At 45.8% G+C, this 25,451-nt stretch overlaps 1 long non-coding RNA gene across 1 annotated transcript; it reads right to left on the bottom strand.

The window, feature by feature from the left end:
- Positions 1 to 10,725: 10,725 nt before the first annotated feature.
- On the bottom strand, positions 10,726 to 19,913 carry LOC148221590 (uncharacterized). The gene is made up of 2 exons (XR_015807760.1): positions 19,785 to 19,913; positions 10,726 to 10,841 (listed from the first exon to the last, which is right to left on the bottom strand). It is a non-coding gene; the product is annotated as an uncharacterized LOC148221590 (long non-coding RNA).
- Between the last annotated feature and the right edge of the window lie 5,538 nt (positions 19,914 to 25,451).

Raw genomic sequence — 25,451 nt, 5'->3', positions numbered from 1 at the left:
AGCTTGGGAGCAGTAGAGAAATCCAATTTCTCAACATCAGATTTACAGCTGAAGTGGCCCCTCTGACAAGGCAAGGCATTGTGCTTATTCAAGCTGATCAAGAACCTGAGAGCAATTTCTATGGGAAAAAAAGGTCTGGTTTAATAGAAAGATATTGAAAGTGAACTCACAAATTGCTTTGGGTTTCAGGTGAACAAAGCATGCGAAGGATTTGATTTTCAGCTGCTTCCCCTTTCTTCTTTCCCCAAAACCACACTGCTGTGAACAGGAATGTGGTACACAAACAGTTCTAAGAGCCACAAGACACTGCCCAGACCTCTGTGCTCCTCATTTTCACACAACAGGGAAGGTTGCTGGGGTTTGATCCTCCAGGGAAAAGTGTCTCCCACACAATGCCCAATAAAAACTCAATGCCACCTATTACACAAGACATGGTGATACAGCAAGGAGGCAGCAAAACACATCCCCAGGAGCTCACATGGGCCAGCACAGGCAGCAGCACCCACCTCAGCAGCTTTGGAGGCCAAGGGCATCCACAAAACCCCACAGCTCAGGGAGTGATGAGCTCAGAGCTTGCCCCCTGTACAGCACACCAAGGGTTAACAGCAGAGGGCAATAAATGAACTCTCAATTTTGGCCAGTTTTTTGCACAGCTAATCGGTGTGCCTTCTAGAGATATTCTCCACCAGGGTCTCGAACATGGGCCTGAAGTACAGGGTGGGCAATGAGCAAGGGATGAAGAGTCCTGAGCAGGTACCACACCCCAAAAATCCTGGAGAGAAATTCTGGGTTGAAATGCCTAAACCTGCTCTGGGGTGGGAAGGTTTCTGCTGTGGTTATGGTCCCCTGGGTTGGGTCCTAAATGTTTGCCAGCCTGGGTGGAGGCCTGGGACTCAGAGTCACTGACAGTGAAGGTGCTGGTGAGCATACAGAGAACAGGGCAGCCCTCCCTGACCCACTGAGCTGTGCAACCAGCACGGACAGACCCCACACCTCCCTCTCCTCACATCATTGCCCCTTGCTAGCCCCCACCATGGGTGTGTCACCCCAATACACAGGCAAACCCCACACTGACAGGATTGTCATCAAACATCTCCAGTTGCAGAAGCAGATACCAATTCCCTGTCTCCTCAGATACCAATTCCCTGCTTCCTGTCACCCTCCACTTGCCAGTGCAAGGTGAGTTCTCTTCTAGCTGCTCACTGATCCTGGCCATGCTCAGTAACCACAGCACAAAAGAACCCTTGGTGGGCACTCACAGGCTCTCCCATGCCCCTCAAACTGCTCTGAAGGATTCCCTCAGCAGACTGCTCACTCTCAGACAAGCCCCTGCTCCAGGACACGGATGTTTGCACCCAGTAGCAACACCAAAACCAGGATTTTGGGGTGTCTAGACCAGGCAGGCCATCAGCTCAGGAGCTTCTGGTGGAGCCTGCACGTGAGCTGTGCAATGGAAAAGAAGAAATGGGAGCTAACACTGCAGAAATATCTCTGAGAATAATCCTGCCCTGAGCTCCTACCATGGTGCTTATAAAGCCAAAGCAGGCAGCAGTCCAGACAGAGCCACTGGGGAGCAGTGCAGGAGTGAGCAGGCAGGGCCCCTCACTGCACAGGCAGGACATAAAACAGAAACACAGAATTTATCCCCCTCTGGACTGGGCTGCACTGGACTTCTCCCTTTGGCTGCTGGATTAGTGGCCACTCACAATGCCCCTCCCAGCAGCTCTCAGTTTGTTTCCCAAGGAGTTTATTCTGTTTGCACTTTCTCATACCTGCAAATCTCACACAGATTTCTTCAGCTGCCCCAGGGCAAGGGTGAGGCTGAGCCATGTGCCACAAGGCTTGCCAGTCTGTTCATCCTGTGCCCTCCTGTCATCCTGCTGTACCTCGTGGAGGCAACACAGAGAAAATGGAAGGGTTTGGATGCCCAGCTCTGTGCTTCTTTCTGTGGGAAAGAAAATCAGTGGGAATGTTAAAAGTAGGGATTTTATTTGCTTGAATGCAAGGTCAGATGGCAAATCACAGCCAGCTTGTCCAGGGGACTTGCATGTGGCTACAGCCCTGCCTTGGGCATTTCCAAGGGCCCCAACTGCTCATCTTTGTAGCTTGAAAGACCTTTCAAAGTAATTTTTGAAACCTCATAACTGCTTCCAGAGTCCACACATTCCTTCTGCCTAGCATAAAACTCCAATAACCCTTTTAAACAATAAAACCAGCAAGGGAGCACTCAGAAGCAACCTGACAAAAACTAGAAATCCCTTGTGCTCCAGCAACCTCAGGCCAGTTTCTGGGAAGGAGGCAGGGTATGGACACAAGGGTATGGACACAGCAGCTGTGAACAGACACACTCCTGTTTCCAGCACAGCAAGGTGGCCACGTCCTTTTGGCCCTGCTGGTGCCAATTCCCTTGGCTCCTGAGCCCTCTGTCAGTGGACACTGTGCCTTTTCATACAAAACTCATCCCCTCTCGTTCTTCAGGCTGCCCCTGTGCCACAGAGCCAGCAGGCCAGAAAGGATGGACACAGCCAGCGGGTTCTGGTGACAAAAACCCTGCCCTCTGACACAGAGAATGGACCTGGATGTTTCCTGGCAGTCCAGAGTAAAAAAGCCTCCCAATGCTACTCAGACAAGGAACATGAAGAACTGCTTTTCAACGTGGCTCTCCTGTTTTTCCCCCTTTTGCTTTTCATGCTCTGAAGAGTGAATAACTTCAGATTGGAAGGAAGAATGGAGGGAAGGACACCAGGAATGACTCATTTACTGCTGCCATTCTTTTCACTGAGCTTTCCCCCCTTTTGAACATGGCCCTGGCTGGTTTCCCAAGCAAGAACTGAGTGAGCTGACTGTTCATCCATCTCTTTTTAAATTACTTCTGTACTGCATTGAATAATTGTGCCTCCATTTTACTCCAGGGCTAAAGGTGACTAACTTAAAGGTGATTATCTTTTGTTAATAGCCTGCATTACTGAGAAGGATCTCAGAATTACTTTTGTAATCCTTCCCCACACTTTAATGTTGCTATTATTATTAATACTGCTCTTTAAAACATTTTTCTCCTGTCATGTGGAAGCAGCAAGTGCTGCTTCTCAAAGAGATGGTGGAAAGGCTTCCTGATACTATCAAGCAGAAAGAATCCAGGGCATCACTTCATTTTTTCCCTGGAAAGTGGTGGGGTTCAAGGCCAGCCATGAACGAGAGGCATCGTTTGATCAAATTGATGCAGAATGGCTGCAGCCACATTTCCACAGTCAGTGCTGATACCACCAATCTGGGAGCATGGAGGATTTGTACAATGGCTTTTATCTTTTAAATAAACCCATTTTCACCCACTGACAGCCCTGTGGGCACTTGCACTGGTAGCCTTTCTTTCACCTGCTCCACACTGGAATGCCATCCCAAATCAGGAGTTTGCAAGCCCAACTCCAGAGGCAGCACCGGTGGCTGCAGGTTCTTCTCTGCTCAGGTTTCAGAGGAGCTCAGCAGCATTGCTCCAGGAGGATCTTTAGCCAAGCCAGGTCACACAGGACTCCTGAAACACCCCATCAGGAAATCCCAGCACACCGTGAATAATCGGTATTAGGCTTACATTTTCCATGGCCCTGACTTTCTGCAGTGTCTGCTCTAACAAATCTCATTTGTCAAGCTTTCTCCACATTGTCTGCTGAACACTGAGCCCCAGCATTGCTTGATAGGTGTTTGTGAGCACTCAAAGGAAGCTCTGCAAGGACTCTGCCCAGCACCACTGCTTGACCACCCTTTCAGTGAAGAAATGTAGCATCTAAACCCTGCTTGGTGCAACTTTAGGTTTTTTCTTAAAAAAGAGACCTTATCCCCACCTGACTCCCCCTTCCTGTCAGGGAGTTGTGCAGAGCCACAAGGTCCCCCCTGAGCCTGCTTTTCTCCAGGCTGAGCCCCTTCCCAGCTCCCTCTCTGCTCCTCACCAAACCTGGGCTCCAGCCCCTTCCCCAGCTCTGTTTTCCTTCTCTGGACACGTTCCAGCTGTGCCCAGGTCAGACTGGGAGATGAGATTGTGTGGGGCTGCTCAATTCACTGCAAATCTGGTTTCACTGCCTGCTCTGACCTGGATCTGAGCTGGAAACCAAACTGACATGTGAGAAATACGAGAGGCCAACTCCAGAATGAAAGTGTCCCCTGCCAGGCACAGCCTGGCTCTGTCACCTCCCCTTCAGCCTTCCCATGCACAAGGAGCAGTGTGAATCTGCCAGAAACAAAAAGACCCTGAAGGGAAAGGAGCTGAGGGAAAGAACCCCAGCCTGAAGAAAGCAAAGGCAGCAGCACTTGGCAATGCAAAATCACAGAATTTTGGACAGCCCACATGTCCCCAGCCCACGGTGGCTCTCAGGGAAGGCAGAGCCCCACTCCAGGCTGGGAACACCTTCCCATGCCCGAGGAGTTGTGCAGTTATTGAACAACTCATCGTCTGTCCCTGCTAACAGCTTTGCACATAACCAGAGCTCCCTCGGTTTGCTGTGCTCATCGTGGCCAGGGCTGCCAGCACATAAATGTCCATGGCTGATGGCCTCATTTCTAAGCAGAAATTCCACTCTGGGACTGACTACAGAATATTTAAGATTAATCATTGCACTTGTCAGATGATTAAATCCACTCAGCATTTGGCCTCTCATCTTGTCATCCCCATTTATATTAAAATCATCAGGGCTTGCCCTGCCCATAGCACTGGCTCATTCAGCAGAGGCTGAGCTCAGGTGGATAAAGTGCTGCTATATATCTCAGGCCTGAAAATAACCTTTCAGCTTGCTTCCACTGTGAAACCTGCATTTTTGTGGCTGCAGTCAGGCCAGAGAGCTCTCCAGGATGTTTGTTTAACTGCCCAAAACACTGAGCCAGGCAACAGAGCCAGTAACACAAAACCCCATTCCTCATACTGGTTTTCAAGTAGGGTTAAGCAAGTCAAGGGAAATGGTCTGAGAGGCAAGAGGGAAGAAAAATATATGAGAAACGACATGTTAAAATGTGTCTCTGAGAAAAGAGTGCTTGGTTCTGAGAATAAAAATCTTACTAGAGTCAGAATAGTCCTTCCCTGAAGCAGAAATTTTTCCAGCGTTCCCATAAAAATGAAAGCCATAAAACAGATTTTCAATTCCAAAACATACACATTTTCAACTGAAAAGCTTTCAAATGTAAATAGTTCTGTTGAGCCATGATGTCCTGGCTTTGAGTTACTGCTAAAGCATGGATGCTTTTTGAAAGCAGTAGATATATTCCACAGATATTTGTATTTAATTAAAATACATCTTTTATTTTGTTTTTTTTTTTTTAATGAAAAAAAATTTTGGCAGGGAAGTTAGAACAGGCTTAGCTGTGGTAAGGACATTTGAGTGTGTGCAGGACTGACTTTTCTCCTCTGAATGATTATCTGTCCTTTGGCTTCAACGGGACATTGCCCTGCACAAAACTGGTTTTAACCCACAAACACCCCCATTAGCTCCACATTTGACACCCAAATTTATTATTAGTTACAGGAAATCTTCAAATAGTTCACTAATTCAGTTCAGCATCTACATTTTGATAAGTTGTCTCAAGCTGCAAGATCTAGAAAACAAGACTGAAAATCTCAAGAAATATTCTGTATGACTTCCCCTGAAGCTTGTGGCAAAACCACAAGAACAGCTTTTCTTCAAGGTGCTTGGAAACCTCAGCTCCCAGCTGGACTGCAGAAGGGCAGAGGCAGGAGGAAATGAAAATCATCTGGGGAAATGTTCTAAGGCTGCTTAAGAGCTCGTGGAAGCCTCTGTCTGGATTGGGGTGGAAGAAAGAGGCAAGGGCAGCGTCAGGAAATGAATGAGATCACAGGCAAAGATGCTGTTTGCATTTCAGCAGAAAGCTTCAGCAATCTCGAATTTCAAAATGGCTGAGAAAGGTGAAATTAGACCAAAGACTGTCCCACCAGCAGCTGTGATGGTCTGAGGTGGTCACAGCTCTAAAGCAGCTGAATTTAGAGGTGGATAAAGAATCACACCCAGCTCTATTATTCAGTCTCACATCTAGTCTTTAACCTCAGCACAACAAACATGTTCCTGTCCAAACTGAACAAATGAGCAGAATTCTCTTGGAATGGGATGCAAAAGGAGAGTTGAATCTTTTCACTTAAAAAAAAAACCCTCTCAATTTACTGCCTGCATACAAATGACATGTAAAGGAGGCCTGAACCACCTAATCAAGCACTTTGCTGGCACCAGGAAGAGAGATGCCCAACATCCACATGGGCTTTCTGGGAGTTTTGGCAGCTCCCACCTATGGAACATCACTCAGGATAGAACAAACCCATGGTGCCATCAAGGATGGGCTGATCAGCACCAACACCACCTCCAAGCTTCTACCACCTCGTGGCTGGCTCACCAGCAGCATGTTGGCTGAAGATAACAGGAATTACAGGTCAGATGTACAGCAAAGGTTTTGATTTACAGAGTTGAATGTGGCAAAAATGCCTGTGCAGGTGGGAGGGAGCAAGGAGGGGCTTTCCTCCCTCAGCTCCATCCATCTGGCAAAAGAAATCATTCAGTGCCAGGCAGGGTGGGCAGAGGAGCAGTCAGGGAGCTGGGAAGGGGCTCAGCCTGGAGAAAAGGAGGCTCAGGGGGACCTCGTGGCTCTGCACAACTCCCTGATGGGAATGTGGGGCCAGGCAGGGATCAGGCTCAGCTCCCAGGGAACAGAGACAGGAACAGCCAAGGCTTGAGCTGTTTTACTCCACAGCTGAACCCAGAGAGGAGCCTCAGCCATTTCAGCACAGTCACTTGTTCATGGGCACTCAGTGGGGAGAACAGCTCCAGACCCTGGTGCACATCTCACATTCAACATCCCCATTACAGGAAGAGAGGAGCAGCACCAGGCCCCTGTTCCCAACGAGGATGGGAGGCCACAAAGTGGCCCCAGGAAAGCTGGTACAGACCATCAGCTCCCATGGAACCACCCCAGCTTACACTGGGACAGATCAAACTTTGCTCCTGCACAAGACAGAGTAGAGAAATATGAAAGCCTTGTTCATAAATCACTGCCAGCCCGTGACGAGGGCTGTCCAAGCTGCAGTGAGATTAATTGCTCCAGTCGTGATTCCCTCTCCAATCCCCTCCTGCCCTCTCCACAAGTTGAAGGATTTGGAAACCATAATCCAGCAAACGTGGCTTTTCTTTTCCTTTAACCTGATGGTATTTCATGTGGATCAGCTGCACAAACATTTCAACCCCCTGCACAATCTTTCAGAAGCTCAGGAAGGGGGCTCAGGGTCTCCTGGGGAACAAGTTCCTAATTATGGAGACAAGGATGTCCTGCAACACCACGACCAACCAAGGGTTATGTGGTGGGTACCCCTCACAAATTACTCTTGCTGCTGATTTTTATTTTTTTCTCTGTCTAATCACCACATGCAGCCTAAAACAGACCAGCATGTTAAGAAGTCAGTGCTGTGGAGGGGCACTAAGGAAGACTCTCCTCATCAGGGCAGGAATTCACACAGGGAATGGAGAAAATACTGGAGAGTTTATCAACAGCAAAAATCACCCCACTATGATTATTTTTAAACTTTAAATTATTTAATACACACCTTAACATTCTAAAACCACATTCATTTGTTGCAATAAAAAGAGAAAGATTGAGATTCCCCTTGTGCATAGTATTCTACTTCCTTTTACTGCTCTCCAGAAGACAGGAAACCTGCCCTGAGCTACATCTGTGACTGTCTTAAAATAATCAGTAAGACATGAGAAATTGGAAACGACTCAAATGCATCTCAGCAAGTGAGAGAAAATCTGATCTGGTTCAACCTGAGCCCAGGTGTATGTGACAAAGCTTTGAGCAGGAGCTAAGGTGAGGATTTAAACTGAAGCCCTGTACATTGGCATGCCACCAATGGTGGAAATTATTGCAGTTTCAGTCATTCCCTTCCTTCCCAAACCAAAAAGGTAACTTAGCTATTTCCCACTGATTTTTTCTATACAATGCTAGATTGCAACTAGCAACATCTTCTGGTGACACCAAAGGTGTGGAAAGTGCAGGTGCAGAGCAGTGTGATTGGCTTGGACACTCCTCTGAGCTGTGTTGGCATCATCCCCTCTCCTCCTGCCAAAGGAGGACACAGCAGCAACCTCTCTCCGTGCAGGAAGGAGACATCAGCTCCTCAGAGTCCCAGGTTTGTGAATGATGCTTCACCAGTCCCCTCCGTTTTCCACAGCCACACAAAAGTGCAGCTGGCAGGCAGACAAAACACCAAACCCAACAGAAAACGTGATCCTCTCCGAGGAAAATGTTACCTCCTCAGCCAGCAAAGAGCAAACTGTGTCCCAGAGTGCTCTGAATTTAATAAGGCATGTTATTTTTAGCTTTTATAGATGAAAATGTCATTAAAAGCAAACATATTTCTGGGGGGAAAGAAAAGCTAAATTCCTTGCAGCTAGGAGTCTTTTGAAGGCCACTTCTACTTTCAAGAGAAGACGATGGGTTATAATAATAATAAAGCTCAACACATTGGGCACGTTTTTCCTTTCCACACAGAGTGCTGCAACATTGCTTCCAAATAGATAACAAAATCATTTCCTTCCATTTGAAAATCCATTTATTGCCACCATGTAACCTGGCCTTCTCCTGCCAGAAGGACCCTTTGAAGTGTGGCTGAAGTGGCAGCTCCTGGAGTCCCAGCACCAGGCAGATGGCTCTGAACCCAGTCATCAGCTCAAATCCACATTCACTCATCGAGCTAAACTGAAAACTCTGTCTCACCAAGGAGGTCACTTCACTCTGGGGTCAGTTTTATTTGTCCTAAGGGCTACTGGCACAGAGGATAACTAGGAGGGTAACTTGAAATCAGTCTTCATAGAAAGTTTTCAAACCTCATGAAAGCATCCTGAGTGATGTAGTTTGGAGAAAAAAATCACCAGGTGCCTGGGTCTCAGCTGTAGGAGCACAAAGCTGGGCTCTGACTCCATCTCTGGGCATTCAGGCTCTCTGCACCAGCAGCACTCACAGTTCAGAGATGCAGCTCATCTGTGCCAGTAGAAATCAGTTTACCTTTACAACAGGACCTAAAGCTGGATTTAGGAACCTTTCTGGGAATCACATGTGAACGTTTTTGCTGAAATCATTGTCAATCTGAAAATCTTCCAACACTCCTCAAGAAATATATGTCAAAGTAGTAGTTTAATGACTTTATCCATGTGGGTCTTGCCACCTCCTTGCTCTCCCCAGCCCCTTGCACTGGTAAATATGGGTTCTCAGAACTCATAAAGTGAGGAATGTGGAATTTTCTCCAGGATAAGCACATCCACCTACCAAGTCAGGGGAATCTGACTCAGCTGTACCATTAACAAAGCCCCTCCTGGACAGATGGAAGGTGGGCATAATGAACATTCTTCCCTAGGTCTAATCTGCTGCTGCACTGGTGCTGATCCCAAACCCAGCCCAGCAGGATCAGTGAGTGCCTCCAGTGAGGTGCAGCTGGAGGAGGGTGAGGCTCCAGCTCTGCCCTGCAAATCTCTCCTACAGGAGCTGAAAACTTCCAAAACCTTCCAGATATTTTTGTCCCTCAGCTGCCCTTATCACTGGGGTCACAGAGGTACCATTCAGAGTTTAATTTACTGAAGGGTTAAAAACATCACTGGGAAACCTTTAAACCAAGCACACATTGCATTCTCAGATGTTTACAGTGAGGGCTCCAGATCTGTTTTCTCTTTGCAACCAAACTCTCCAGAATCCAAACAAGATAAAGCAAATTGGAGGGCTGGAAAGAGCAGCAGATCCAAAACTGTGCATTCAACACAGAGCCTGTACATCCCTGTGCCCAGGGAGCATGGAAGCCTCAAGATGTGCTTCTGAAAAAGCCATGCAATGCAGTCTTGCTCAAGATGAACTCAGGAAAATATAATTTCTGACAAGGGTGGGCTCTAAACCAGAGCTTTAACACTATTAATTTTAATCTCTGCCTCTCTGGGCTGTTTTTTGATGAATTTTTTCTAAACACCAGAATAGATTCCCAAATGGTGCCAACCAGCTTTTCTTGGAGGCCAGTGGACCTCTGCCAACCTCTGCTGAGTCCATATTTGCAAGGTTCTTTAATAGGTAGAATTCAGATATTTTGAGAGATCCAAATAATAAAAAGTAGCACTAATAAAAAGGGGACTGAAAAGGGGACAAAGGGCAGACAGATTTCAAAAGCCCATTCATGAGCCTTTGCTTTGGGAGAATGGGGGCCACAGCCAGAACAAAACCTGCATGCATGTCCCCACAGCCTAATTCAGGGAAAGCACAATGAGGTGACTGACCTGATTTATCAGTGTCACAAGCAGATGAAAATCCAGAGGATGCTTCAAGGGACAAAACCCTCTGATGTTAAAAGGGAAACTGCCCTCAGCTTCCACCCACTATGGATTGGAGGCATAACTTTTTTAGGAGTAGTGTGCTGAGTAAGGAGCAGGCAGGGCTCAGATCAAGCAGCTCCATGACTGCAGGATTGATGGGCAGCTGTGAAAAACCCTTCCCTCCCCAGTGTGTTACCAGGAATGGCAGAGAAGAGATCCCCAGAGCACCCAGCCCTGCTTCTGCTGCCCCTCGACTGCTTCACAACCCTCGGCCCCCACCACAGCCAAGGGAGACACAGCTCGGCTGCTGGACAGCCTTTTGTGGCCACACAAAGACATTTCAGGCTCTAACTACCTTGCTAAATAGCATGTAATGGGTAGAAACAGTTCAACTCGCTTTTCAGCCTCCTCTCAGTGCACATTAACTCACAAATTCTGTCTCTGAGCGTCCCAGCATGTCCCAAGCTTCACTCCAGGCAGAGTGAGATCAGCATTTGCTTGATGTGGTTTTCCCTATGTGGAAAAAAATACATTTAAAGGCTGGCATTCTATTCAAAAAGGGGTCAACAACACAACAAAATAGGTCATGTCATCTTAATTGGGAAATCATAAATTCAGGGCTGTCCCCATCCTCGTAACACAGCAAGGATCTTTGTTCCAAGCATTAGGCAAAAGCCAGCACCCTCAGCCAAAATAACTTTTCAAGCAAACTCTCATTGAATAAATCTTTCACACCGAAGGGAACATTTTTCAGTACTCTGTTTTTTAACACCATTAACTTTAACTGTCAAGCCTGACAAGTATGGAAAACTGTTTTCTTACAAAAGTTAACACAAAAAACATTTTCCACTAAAAGGAGTTTTACTCACTACACATTAACTCTCCATTTTACCATTTAACTCTAATTGCTATTTTTCTCCATTCCAAATTTCTTTTCCTCTCCAAGATCTGGACTTTAAAGAGCCTGAGCAGCCAGACATCAGCACTTGTTTATAGAAGTTCTGTGACATGGCTGTGTTGTAATGAAGTAATTATATTAAAAAGAAGGATCTGGGAATAACCATGACCCGTTAATCACATTCATTCACATGCTGCTATTCTTTTTTCCCTACTGTTTCCAAGTGCCTAGGTGAATTCTTGAAAATATTCAGGAGTTTAAAAACATTTGAGCACTTTCAGAGCTGATTCAGAATATGAATCAACAGCCACATGGGATGTAAAGTCCATTAGAGGAGCAGTGGGCTGCAGACCCCATTCTCAGGGGGCATCCATCTCTCCTCACTTCACCTCCTGATCATTACATTTATCCTGGGTACCTCCTTAGTCAGTGGAAAGCAGCAGGAGCTGCTGATGAGGGAGTGGAGCCTGTCTCTTCTGTGTGGGTGTGCCTCTGGTCTCCGAAGAGGGGAGGAATCAACGAGGAGCTGAGTGAATTAATCTGTATCTGCAATGCTTTAGTAAGTAACAAGGTTTTCAGAAAATTCAGTCCTGGGTTCATTGGTGGGGGGTTTTTTTCCAAAAATCCTTATCTAAGCTGGTAAGAAACAAATAAAACTCCTGATCTGCTTCTAGATCAGCCAGTTTTTGTGAGCCCTCCTCCTGTGCTGGACACAGCTGAGCTGGTGTCAGAGCCCTCGGAGGAATCAGTGACAAAACCACGAGGCCACTGTGATTTTGACTTCTGACCCCCTGGATAACACAGGTCACAAGACTTCCCAGAACTGATTCCTTCTCAAACTAGAGCAGAAATTCTAGGAAAAGAAAGACCATGTAAAAATTTCCAATGAAACAGAGAGCTTCATATTTCTCAGTGTGCTGTTGTGAGTGGTTAATTGCTCTCACTGCTAAGTGTGGTTTATGTCTGGTCTGAGTTCCTCTACCTTTGGTTTCTCTCTACTGGGTTTTATTCCCTTTATTTGCTGGACTGAACTCAGCTTTTTCACTGTATTTATGTTTCTGTCCATCAGAGTGATCAAAACTCTCTGTCACCTTCCCCTGTGTCAGATGATGCAGTGTCTCCCCCAGTCTCCAGTGGGTGGATGTGCTTTCCAATCCTTTAACGAGTCCTTCTCCTCAATTCTCTCCAACTGATGATGACAACATTTGCCATGAGCTGCCAAAGTCACAACTGGAGCCTGCAGGAGGAGTCCCTTCCTCTTTGTTTCAAATATTCCTGTTTTTATCCCCCCAGATATGACATTTTTCTTCTCTGTCACACTCCCACACAGGGATCTGTGTTTGCTGATGGTCCCACACATCTTTTTCAGTGTCAGCAGCTCCCTGGACATGGCTCAGCTCCACAAGAGTCCTATTAATATATGTTGCTTGCTTTTATTTCGGTTACCAATGGCACCTGAATCATCCTGCTCTGGTGATCTGTCTTTTATTTCAGCGATCTTCAGATTCTGACCTCACCACAGAGGTAGATCTGTGATAACCCCCAGGACTCCATTAGAAGCATGTCCATTCACTGATGAATTTCCATTTAAAACTGGAGAGTACAGCAGTTTCTTATCTATTTCAGTGGTGCCTAATTGGTTTTCTATCATCCCAGGCTCGTGTAAGAAGTTATTTGTAGCCAAAGGCAACACTTGCAAGGGACCACTGGGTGTTCCAGGCTGGAAATGGCCTCAGGTCACCCACCCCAGCTGCAGGGTCAGCCACGAGATCAGATCAGCATCCTCAGGCCTTCCCAGAAGTTTATCATATCAATACTATTACATTTATCAACACAATTTGTAATCTTCCCGGAAAAAAAAATCTAATTAGACAAGAGCTATATTCTATAAGCCCATGTTGATTGACACTACTTGCATTAATCCCTTTAATTCTTTACTAATTACATGCCCTATCAGCAATTTCATTATTTTGTCTAGGATTAATGTCAGGCAGAAAAACCCTTAGTTCTGTGAGCCACTTTGTTTATCCCTTAAAAAATAATGGCACACAGCTAAAATTCTTCCCCACAGATGTAACTTGCTGGTATTTATTATCTCTAATTAAGAGCTGCTATACAATCCTCATTCAGTATAAAAGGTGTTTTATTGTTAAAGGACATGATCAAACAGCCTCCCTTTTTCCCTTATAAGGAACAGAAATATTTATTGAACTCTTCAAAATTCTGTTCAATATTACTAACAACACTATCATTTTCATGTAGCACTGAGCTATTGTAAACACAGTTATTCCACTCAAGAAAGAGAGCTGCATTTCTATGGGGATTTCGTTTTGAAAGCCATATGTTGGAGCCTTGTGTTACAAATACTAAAAATGTGCTTGGAATTCCTAAAATTATACTTGAAAATATCCAGACACAAAAACAATTGCATCTAACATAGAAGAAATTCTATATTAGACCTCATTTTTGCAGATCAAGGGGAACTGATGACAGAATGTAAAAATATAGCAGCAGCTTAGGTACAAGAGACTGATTTGATTACATTTGTTATGTGCAAATAGAATAAAGTCCAAATGAGTAATGTATCTACTTGATGATTTCCAATGCCAGCTTAACAAAGCTGAAAATAATTACAAAGCAAAACAATTGAAAGAAAGAATTTGAGCAGGAATATGTGACTGATAATTGGGAACTGTTCAAGATCATTTTCCTCCCTACACAGAGGAACCACAATCCCATGGAAAAGAAAGAAGGCTGAGCTGGCAAAAAGCTGCTCTGGATTGGAGGACAAGAAAAAGCCAAATCATGAAAATAAATGGGAAATTCTTCTCCATAGAAAACAAGTAAGGGCAATGAATAGAAGTCAGCAGTAAGAAATTTCACAAAACCGATAAGGGATGCATGGGTCAAAGGAAAATAAAAATACAGGGGACAAAAGAGCAAATGAAAGTTTTGTCTTCTGCCTGCAGGTCACAGGCTGAGATCAGTCAAAGCAGCAAAGGAGGCAGACAATGTTCTGCCTCAGCTGGGCACTGCCCTGGGATGCAGGGGCACAGAGGGGCAGCCTGGCAGGGACAGGAGCACAGGCAGAGGCTGAACCAAGGCAGGAGCAGGATGCTCTCCCAGGGGGGCTCCTGGCACACACTGGGGACCTCTGTGTCAGTAGCAGCAGGACACTGGGACAGGATTCTGCCCAAAGACTGCAAGGCATCTTCCAGTAAAAAAAACCAAAACATTGCTGCCCTCAGCTCTTTCCAGCTAACCTTAGACCCATGGAAGCACAAGTTCTTATTATTTTTTAATTAAAATTTAGTTAATGTAATATTAGTACATTTTGATTTTTGTTTTTGTGAATATTCATTACAAATCTATTACTAAAATTTTATCCAACATATAACTTTTATTTAGTTCTGGCTAATAACACACAACTCATTACATCATCACTGTGCTGTGTTGGTCCATCCAACTCATCTCCAATAAAACAAAGGACCAAGAACCAGGGCTGTGGAGAAAATCCAAGGCTACAGAACAACAGCATGTACAGCAGGCAGAGCCATTCCCAAAACAGTGATTCCAGGCAGCAAGTGAATGCTCCAAAGCCTCCCTGACCCCCACATTGGCCAGGTTTCCCCCTGCAAAAATACCTCAGGACAGGATGACTGTGAGATCCTGATATAAAGTGTGCTGGGCTGCAGGGAAGAGCAAAGCTCCTTGAGAATAAACACAGTCACACATGCCAGGAGTCCATAAACAGGCCTGGAGCTGTGCACAATGGCCAAAGATCCAAACCTAAACCTGGCACCTGATGGCACTCACTGAGTGTGTCCCAGCATCACACGGGGGGTCTGAGCCAGCTGCCAGCAGGGAGGTCAGGAGGAAATGTTTGGGATGCTCTGCAGCCCCTCCTGCCTTGCTCATGGCACAGAAGACTCTGCCCTAACCAGCCCCTGCAGTCTTGTCCTGCAATGGCACCATCCAACAAAAAAACCAAGCACCCATTGAACCCCAGTTGGACCAGATGATCTTAGAGGTCTTTTCCAACCTAAACAATTCTGTGATTCTCATGAAGACCCAAATTCTGTCAATCCTCTGCCAGATGCTCCCTCAAATCCAAGGTGCTTCTGAGCACTTCACTAAGATGATGCACACCAAAACAGCCATTAAGGAGGCTCAGGTTCATGGCTGAGCCTGGAGAGAGCCCAGAGCTCACTGTGTGCTCTCCCTCCAGCCCAGGATACACAGGATGATCTGCTCGGGGACACAGGGGACACACAGACACAGCCAGCTCTCCCACCAGCACCAGCTGCTCTCTGTGCACACAGCACATCAGGGACGAGATGCTTCCATGGCAAAGATTTCTTTGCAAAGCAAGGATGCTGAGGAAGGTCCTTAAGGGTTAAATTTCCTCTCTGTCTCCTCCTCCTCTCCACCCACCTCCCTCCTCCCCTCTCCAGCACAGGATCCTTGTGAAAGATCTGTGTTCTGTATTCGATATGCACCAAGAGAGACTCTGGTCTGGCCTTTTTAATAAAGGGCAATTCCTTTGCATTCTCAGACGTCCCTTAAAAACCAAACTCTGATATTTCTGCTGTATTATTGCTCTGGTCTGTAGATGTCTTCAGACTGAGGAAACCCATTTGCTCTGCAGGTGTGACCCTCTCCTGCACTGCTGAACAGCTTCTCTCTGGTAAGAAAAGCCCCTCTGGAGAAACTGGCACTTGGAGCCAATTAAGAGACCCCTTCCACCTCCTGTTTTGCCAGTTTTTGTTGGCAGCTGCACCCAGTCCTCACACCGTGCCACATAAAAATGAAACTGGGGAACAGCGTGGGGAGCCTCAGGAAAAAGGAGGTGCCTGGAACACTGCTGGCCTGACTTTTTTCCTAACCTGTGTGCCATTCTTAATGATGCACTTCATGATTCAGCTTTCACAGCAGCACTAATTAACTCTGGAGAATGTAAGGGCTGCGTGGCACTGAGATAAATTTAACTCTGGAGGTGAGCAGAATCCCCAGAATAACCAGCACAGGAGAGGGGTGTTCCTGGAGCCAGGGAGTGAATACCTGGCTCCCCTGGATGCAATTGCTCAGCAGCATTTCTGACCACAGGGCCAGCTCCAGTTAACCACAGAGAAGGAGCCATTCTGTAGAGCCCTAAGGGAAGGTTCAAGCTCTTCAGCATCTTGGCTAAAATCCTCCCAGAAGAAAATGCATTAAACTCCTCAAACTACTGCCTTAGAAAATCCTGCTTGTTTTTCAAGCAGACAGAATGAAGCAGGGAGGGAATTGAGGTGCACATCAAGTTTAAATGCAGGGCTTGGAATCAAGGGACTTGTTTGGGTTTAGATTCACAGATTCTTATCTCCTCAGATGTGGTAGCCTGACTTCCTGCATCATCCAGGTCACACAATTACATTTAAAAAAATCTGTATTGAGCCCTTTAACTTCTGTTTGAGCTGTGGAGTATTTCTGAGGAAGACATGCATTCTTGATTTGAAGAGATCAAACCATGGAGAACCCATCACATACCCTGATAAACTGTACCACAGTTTAATTACTCTCACTGTTAAAAATTTGTACCTTATTTCCAATTTGAATTTTTCTGGCTTCAGTTTCCAGCCATTGGACCTTGTCATGCCTTTGAGAGCTCAATTAAAGAACGCTGAAGTATCAGATACCATTTCCATCTGTCAGTGCTTTAACACAGAAACCTCAGTAGCTGATTCTCATGAGGTTTTTATCAGGATCTGAACTACCAGCAGTAACTTTTCTGTCTGTCTTCAGAACTGATTTGGAAGCCAAGTAAAAATGGTGAATGAAATTGGGTTTTCATAATTAGTGATTCTTGAGAAAGCTGGGAAATACAAAGATCTGTTTAGAAAATCTTGAATGAATCTCGATTTTATCAGCATTCACTCTTTTTTCCACTGAAATGTTTTACTGGAAGAGCTCAGCTTCAAAGGATGCCCTTGAAGGCTTCATGGCACCCGAGGAGCTGAGTGTGCCACGGAGCCCAGAGCCCTGTGGCATTCACACTGGGAATGTGAGAGGGCTGACACGGGGTGTGGCTGAAAGTGCACAGAGAGATGGAGAAATGAAACTGTAGATCACTGGATCACAACTGAAACCATCATCTCTGCTGTGACTGCACTGGAAATGAACCCAGAATCCCAGAATGGTTGGGTTGGAAGGGACCTTAAAGATCATCTCCTTCCACACTGACAGCTCCCACTGTCCCAGGCTGCTCCCAGCCCCAATGTCCAGCCTGGCCTTGGGCACTGCCAGGGATCCAGGGGCAGCCACAGCTGCTCTGGGCACCCTGTGCCAGCCCTGCCCACCCTCACAGGGAAGGATTTCTGTCTAGCATCTAATGTAAACCTCTCCTCTCTTCATTTCTAACTGTTCCCCTTGTCCTGTCACTGTGCCCATCACTGGCTGCTCTCTTCCATCCCCAACAGCTCTGGGAATTAACCCAAACTCATCCTGCAAGAGTGTTGGAGGCTTTTCCTTCTCCCACCTCCCTCCTTCCTGTCCCACGGAGCAACTTTTTGACAAGCAACTGGCAAAAATAATCCCCATGTTCAAATAAACACTGAATGCCATCACCCCCATGCAATGGGACAGGCAACTCTCCTTGGCAACTGTCTCACAGCAAATGGTGATATTTTCTCTCTCTAAAGAACCACAAACAACTTTTAGACAACAAAAGCAAGGGTGGAGTGAGAACCAGGCACGGCTGATGCATCCAGGCTGCCTGAATTTGAGTGTGTGGTGCAGTCAGTGCCTGCTGCTGGGTGAATTTTAGATGGATGGTTGGGAAAGTGGGGACTTATGATGGAACCAGACTCAAAATCTCATTTCTGGAGCTGCCATCACAACTCCTGCATGTAAGATGTTTCCTCTTTGCTCCTCCAGCAGGCTGCTCACGAGGCAGCTGCTGGGCTGAGCTGTGCTTCCTGCAGAATGGCACTTGCCTGCTTGAGGCAATGGCACCATGTTCTGCCACTGAATTAATCTGCCATATGACAGCAGACAGAGCACTTGAATACACCCAGAGCCCAGTGAATGTGGCTCTCTATCACCAGGGATATTTCCTCTATGCAAGCAGCCTCCATCGTGGTCAGGGAAAAAAGGAACCAAGTTTATATGCTAGACAAATATATGCTTGCCAGCCTGTCAGCAAATCATTGCTCCAACCTGAGCTATTACTTTCCCCACTGCTTTTCTATTTAGCCTGAAAGCTCAAGATACAATCACATAGACCAGGACTCTCAGGTGAGACCTTATGCAAGACATCACAGCTGTATGAACTTGGATAAATATTGTAGCAAATACACGAGGTGTGTTCAATTCTGCTACAGACACTTTTTGTCATGGTAAGTGTTCAGAAAATGAAAACGGGTTACAGAGGTCTCTTCTCTCCTACCAAACACTGAATGCTCACCTGAGGGACACTGATTTCTGCATCTGACATCAGCTTCTATAAGGCCAGATCCAAAATCCTGCGGGGAAGAGACTCAGGCAGGAGCTGAGGTATTTTGGGGGATGAAAATTCATTAAGAATCTGCTACACAACCAGAGACGTATCTGGAAATTGAAAAGTTCCTCACAAGTTCCTCACCACAAGATTGATCCCAAACTTTCATCTGTCCACAGAAGGGAAACCCCACAAAAGGCAATTCTGTGAACCAAGGGAACCCAAATGTTCTGCTGAGCTCTGGGACAGCCCAGCCCCCTCTGCCTGCTGGTACCTCTCTAGAGTCAGATTTTCCAAGCCCATGGACAGGAAATCAGACAGCAGGAGGTCAGGCTCTTTTCCCACATTCTTCAGGTCATCTGTCCCATAGATTCCTGTTACTGAGCCTATTTTTGACCATGTAACCTTGGCCGACTTAATCTATTATCAGGAGGAAATAGTTTTTATTATATCTACCTGTCTTAGATTTATTGTACCCAGAAGGATGACTGTGCTTTCTATTTAGAAGTATCTTTATTTTACCATATCACTAAAAGAGAGAAGTATGCAGGTCCTGAAAGCTGTTCAGCCCAACCATCTCACACTTAATATTTTTCTTTGCTAAAAAAACGGCAGGAGTTACTAAGGCCCTAAATTAGCAAAACTTCTAAGTATAAATGTAGCTTAAAAATACATGCTTAATTTCCATTTAGATCATGGGAAATTACAGCCCAATCCCAGCAGGCACCTCCAGTTTTTTATATATACATTTATAGATATATAATTACAGGTTAGTGGCATAAGTACTCCTCAAAGCACGTGCCTGAATACATTGCTGAATCAAAGCTCCAACACCTTCCATACCAACCCTGCAGCAAAACACATTATTGGAAACACCACCAGCAGCAAGCACATCCCAATAAAATGCAATTTTAATGCTAGGAAACATCCTGAGTTATCTAACCTAACCAAAGCACCAGTGGCTGCTGCATGACAAGACCTGCATTTGATCTTGCCTTTACACAAAATGCAGCAGCACCAGCTCATAAACAAGTGAGGAAACACATTTAACCAACAGCCCACAAGTTACTTTGAACAAGCTTACCGATGTCAGCACACAGGATAAAATTAGCCCGTTGGAGTGGGGATTTTGGCGTGATTATCTGCTAATTACACTCTGTAAGCTGAGAGGGGTGGGCTCAGCAGCTCGCCGGGGGCTGCTGGCTGCCTGTCTTCCCACCAAATTTGCTCACAAGACATCTAAAAATAACTTTATAGACAAATCTTCCTCTGGAGGGGGAGGCAGAGCAAAACAAAAGAGCGTAGACAGCTTAACCTCTTCATGCCCAAATATCCACACGTGCAGAGAGGTAACCAATACCCACATGAGCAGAATGAAATTCTTTGGTAGCTTTACATCAAGGACCCAAGGCCTAAACCCTGCTCTTATTCTCAATTTCCTCCAAATTCAGTTTCCTGCGTGCTCACATCTGTATCCTCCCCTGTCCCTATCTCATTGCCTCTATTCCATGATCCTTTCTATCCCACATGGAGATCTGGGGCTCTGCTACAACATTCCTGTGAGCTGAGAACCCCTGCTGTCCTGCCCAGAGGTGACAGTGTCCTGCCCAGAGGTGACAGTGTCCTGTCCTGATGGCAGCACAGGCTCTGTGCTCACACAGAACATGTGAGCAGAGCTTTTCCCAGCAGCTCTCCCATTTCCAGCCCTGCTTCTACTCCCCCAGCATCAGCTGCTGATTCCCACCCAGCTCTTATTCCGTGCACATCCATCCCCGTTCTTTTCACAGGCTGAGAGTTATCTCTGTCCTGGAGTACACGGGGGGAAATATGCTGATGTTTATTGTCACGGGCATATGACAAGCACGTGATCATTTTCACTGGTTCTCCAGATGGAGCAAATCTATCAGGAGACTGAAATAAGCTAAGTGGATGAAACACAAGCAAAAATTTATCCACTAAGCAATTCTATTAGGTTACAGACCAAAGGAGGTTATTGATTCAAAGAGCACAGCGTGAGGGACTAAATACTTATGAGCATCAAAGCCCCAGTGCAGTCAATTACTGCTCACAGCAGTGACTGCAGCTTCACTTCAGGAAAGGATGTGTTGTTCCAACAGCAGTGATTTGATGGAAAATGTGCTGTTAGTGCTAAATATGATAGAGCAAATATAAGGACTGGAGACAAATGATCATACAGGGGATGTTTAAGCTCCCCAACAAACTAATGATGCTGCTGGTGAAAAGCAAGCCAGGGAGAATCACAGAAACTCAAATACAGGCTGCACACAGCACTGGCTTTACACAAAAGTCAAGTTCCCACTTTTTAACACAAAATTCAAAAGAGACCAAGATTATCCACTTCTTGGTCATGTTTTTCATTGCAAGGTCATCTCCATATTCAGTCTGATGGTTTTTTATGTTCTAATGGCAGCCAGCAATATTAACAGCAGTTAGGGTTGAAGTCTTCCTGACGCAGCAGGTGGGTGACATCCACAAACAATACACAGGTAAAAGCACAATTGCAAGGAGCAAAATTCTGTCAGCTTCCAAGAAATAAGAGCAGCTCCAGAGAAGCAGTGTTAGAGGCAAACTGGAGCTAAACCTCAACAAGGATGCTAAACTTTAAAAATTCCTTCATACTGCCATGAAGACAAGATCCATTTTTTAAAGGCTCAATTTTTGGAGGTTGCTGAAAAAGAAATGAAGACATTTGCACATCCTGTTCCCCTCTTCTGTCTTTTAAGCCAGAATGAAGACGTGAGCCAGGCCTATTATGCATTAAACCAAAAAAACTCCCACGCTTGCAAGTCTCCTGATATTTGCCCATCTTTATGTTTCCACTCCTAGATAAGGCTAAGCTCCAAAAGAACCTCAGTTCTGCTGAGGGAAATGCACAATATTACTGGCAGAATTGAAGGACCACTTCCTTTTTTCCTCAATAATCCCCCCTCTCTGTATAGCTCCTTTGTGGACAGATTAAATTATTTTTTAAAGCTAGTTTTTCTTCCAGTAGTGTCATCACTGTTTTCCACTAGAACCAAATGCACATAAACATGAATTCCATGAGTTCAAGCTGATTGACAAATCCCCCTGGTCTCCAATCCCATTATTCCTCTGCCAGGCTGGCTAACATCAGCTTGCAGGAGTCACAAGAAGTTGCCCCCTCCCCACAGTGTGGGACCCACCGGGAGCTTTGTTTTCAAAGTGTGTGGTTTGTATTCTTTTTAATCCTCAAATGCTAAAAATGAATGGAGGAACTGGGACAGCTGCTGGAGGCTGTGGTGAGGTGGTAATTTAGAAGGGTTTATGAAGCCAGGCACCCTGCCTTTTACAGAAAACATTGTATTCCACAGAGACATTTTAAAATAATAGGCTAGGATAGGCCACAGCTCTAATATCTTCTCATGTAAATTGTTTTGCTTCTCCCTTTTTTATTCTGTTGGCTGATGCCAAGGATTAAAAGTATGGGTATGTGGAAATCATGCAGACAAACTCTCAATAAACCATTTTCACCCAACCTGCAGATCATCAGGCCTTAGTCTGTGAGCTGAGGGACAGAAACCAGTGGGTGCTCTGTGACCTGAGCTGTTTGCAACACAAAATGCCACAAAAAATGAGCCAACTTCTATGATTGATACGGGATTGATATTGGGATTGTTGGTACTCAGTTCTTTCCCAGGCAGCTGGTTTGGAGCAGGGTGAGGGCTGCTGTGTGTGGGCAGAGCCAGCTGTGTCCTCCTGACACCTTCCTGCCCAGTTCCAGCTGTGGGAATGCATTTTCATCCCCAGAAAGGTGAGCAGGGACACAATTCGTGCTGTCATTTGCACACATCTTGCACGGCTGGACATAACACAGATCTGTCCCAGGAGCCTGAGCAGGAGTTAATTTTCTGTGCAAATGTCCAACTGGAAAAGGAAAACCCTGGTGCACACAGTTTGGAGCTGCACTTTCACCTGCAGCTCCCCCAGCCCTGCAGAGCTTCCTCTTTCCACCCTGCTGCCCAGCAGAATTCCAGCAGAATTCCAGCAGAATTCCAGCAGAAACCATTTCTGTGCCATGCCAAGACAGGAGAGGACAAGGCACCATCACCTCACTGCTCTCTTGTTTGTAGGTGTTGCAGTGGCCACCACCTACCAATTCTCTTAAAATAAATAATAATTAAAAAAATACTTAAAAGCCAGGGCTGTAAAGGCTGCCTGTGGCTTTGTGGGGTACAAACCCATCAGGTCAGGAATTTTTTGAAACAATCCAGTTTCTGCTCAGTGGAGGGGTGTGAGTGCTGAATCACAGACATTTCAAATTAGGAAAAGAGCACATTTTGTTGAGAGCAAGATGTTTAATCTGAATGCTTGATCAGAACCAGCCCAGGTTTAGCTGAAGGGTTGCCATGAGCTAGGCAGGGTTCCCACACTCTTCAAGAAGCTCTGGATTTAGAGCAAAGCTCTCCTGAATGGGCTGGATGTTCTTACACCCACAGTATATAAAGTATATAAAGATCCTGAGGTCTGAGAGCCACCAAGGACTTGCTGAAGTCCAGGACACCACCAGTGGTGCCTGAGGCTGCCCATGAAGCCCATGCCCATTCCTACTGAAACTGAATTTGTCCCAGCCACTGCTGTTACTGTCAGAAAGGTCACCCTCCCCGAGAACCTCCAAGGTTCAAGATTAATTTTGCATCATAAATACTTTGTTCACACGTTCAGAATAGGTCAAATTAAATAGAAACTGAATATTCAAGGAACTCTATAAAAATTCTTCCCATGGGAGAGTGGGAGATCAGGATAAAGGAGACAATTTGTACATCCTCCATTAAGCCCCTACCGTGGTTCTGGGTCCCAGCTGGTTTGATACCAGCCCTTCCCACACTAGCATGTGTTTCCTGCCACAGCCTGACTGAGCACAATGTGCATGACACGTCCTGTCATCCCCAGAGCATTCCTCATTCAGGAGTCTGCACCATGCCAAGCCCATTGTCCTCCTGCTGGCAATTTCACAGCGTCTGGACCATGGGCTGCACTTGATTTTCTTCACTGTTTCACTCACCCATCAATACCCAAAGTCCTTCTTCCCTCAAAATAAGTGTTTCATTTTATTTAAAAAGACAAAATCAACCTACTGATGATTTGGTACCAATTCCACAGAACGTGTATAAATTTATACTTCTATTAATCAATACTCACTCATAGATGAAATGAAGGAGCAGCTGTCTGGGCACATATGTTTAGCATCAGTTCATGACTAAATATACCTCCCATGGCTCCCAAAACCTCAAACAAAGAGCTGCTGTTCTCCTGAGATGCACAGCCAGGGTCAGGTAAAGGTTATGAGTTATCCCTATCTCAAGGTTACTTACACAGAACATAAACTCCAGGATCAAGTTGCAGAGTCAGCAGCAATTGCTCACTCAAAGTCAATCACCTTCAGCAGAGACCAAGCAAAAGCAGAGGCCTTTGGGTCTGCCCAGCTTCCAGGAGTGAACTTTGCTGTTATCAGCTTTCCTTCTCCAGGGAGCCTCCTCACATGTCAGAGCTCCTCCTGCCAGCCCTGGGCAGCAGATCCCAAACAGCATCACTGGTAACATTTCTTGGCTTATTTTGGAGCCACTTCAAGTTCAGCAGAGCAGGAGAAGGGAGGTGAGGTGGGGATGAGGGGTGTCAGAGGGCTGTGTGAGGGTCCCAGACATGGAGCAAGCTGATATTTCACTGCCCAAGGGACCGAGGGGGCACAAGGACCACAGCCCACAGCACTGCTCTGGAACCCTCTCATTCACAAGGTGTGCTCAGCTCATCCTTCACCTCAGGTGAAGGTTTGGGAATGAAGATCAATGTCAGGAAACCCAACAGACCAAACTGTCCATGATTCTCACGTGTATTTAAGAAAATACATAGCCTGATAATCAGGTGGGATAAAAGGATAAAAGACATGAACCACTGTTATGCCTTCAATCTGTGCACTCAGTGATGCAAATACTGAGATTTCAACTTGCAAGTCCATTTTTCAAACACAAGCCTTCCCCTTAGGGATATCCACCAAGATCTTGCTTGCTTTAAAGGCATTTCTTCTGAAGTACAGGCTTGAATGCACTGTCCAGATTCACAGTTCAAGCATCTCATGGGCTGCTCAGTATTTTGATGATAATCCATCTTAAAATGAAGAGCCAAACTTCTCACAAACCCTCACAAGAGAGCAAAGCACACATTTGGAAGAAGCCCCATTCCCATCTGCCTGCAGGCTGCTCTCAGCAGCAGGAGGTCCTGATGAATTCCTAGCCTGTCTCACGGGAGAATTGCAAGGCTCAGGTCTGCAAAGTGCTTTGAAACTCTTCTATCAAAGTTTTATAAATACCAAGTGTTGCTGTTGGTGGTGTTTTACTGGCACAGAGAGGTTGTGGGTGTCCTGGGAACAGCCAAGACCAGCTTGGACAAGACTGAGCAAGATGTCCCTGCTCCCTGCAAGGGCACTGGAATGAGATGACCTTTAAGGTCTCTTCCAAACACAAACTATTCTGTGATTCCATGATTCCTTCCCTCTGCTTTCAGCCAGGCTGTGGGACTCTCCACATCCCACATTTTCCATGTCAAAGGGAGAAACCTTTTCTCCCTGACTAGATTACTCCAACTTCTTCACTAAATAAAGATTCATCAGCTTTTATGAGGTTGTAGAACCTGCTCAGCAACATCCCTGCAGCTCCAGGCAGCCTGGAACACCCTGAGCTGTCCCTGCCTCCCTCCCAATGCCAGGAACAGAGAA

This window comes from Sturnus vulgaris, chromosome 20 (assembly GCF_052056855.1).
Source record: "Sturnus vulgaris isolate bStuVul1 chromosome 20, bStuVul1.hap1, whole genome shotgun sequence".
In the NCBI taxonomy this organism is placed as follows: domain Eukaryota; kingdom Metazoa; phylum Chordata; class Aves; order Passeriformes; family Sturnidae; genus Sturnus; species Sturnus vulgaris.
The sequence above is the reverse complement of the archived record's forward strand: the minus strand, read 5'-3'. Positions and strand labels throughout refer to the sequence as shown.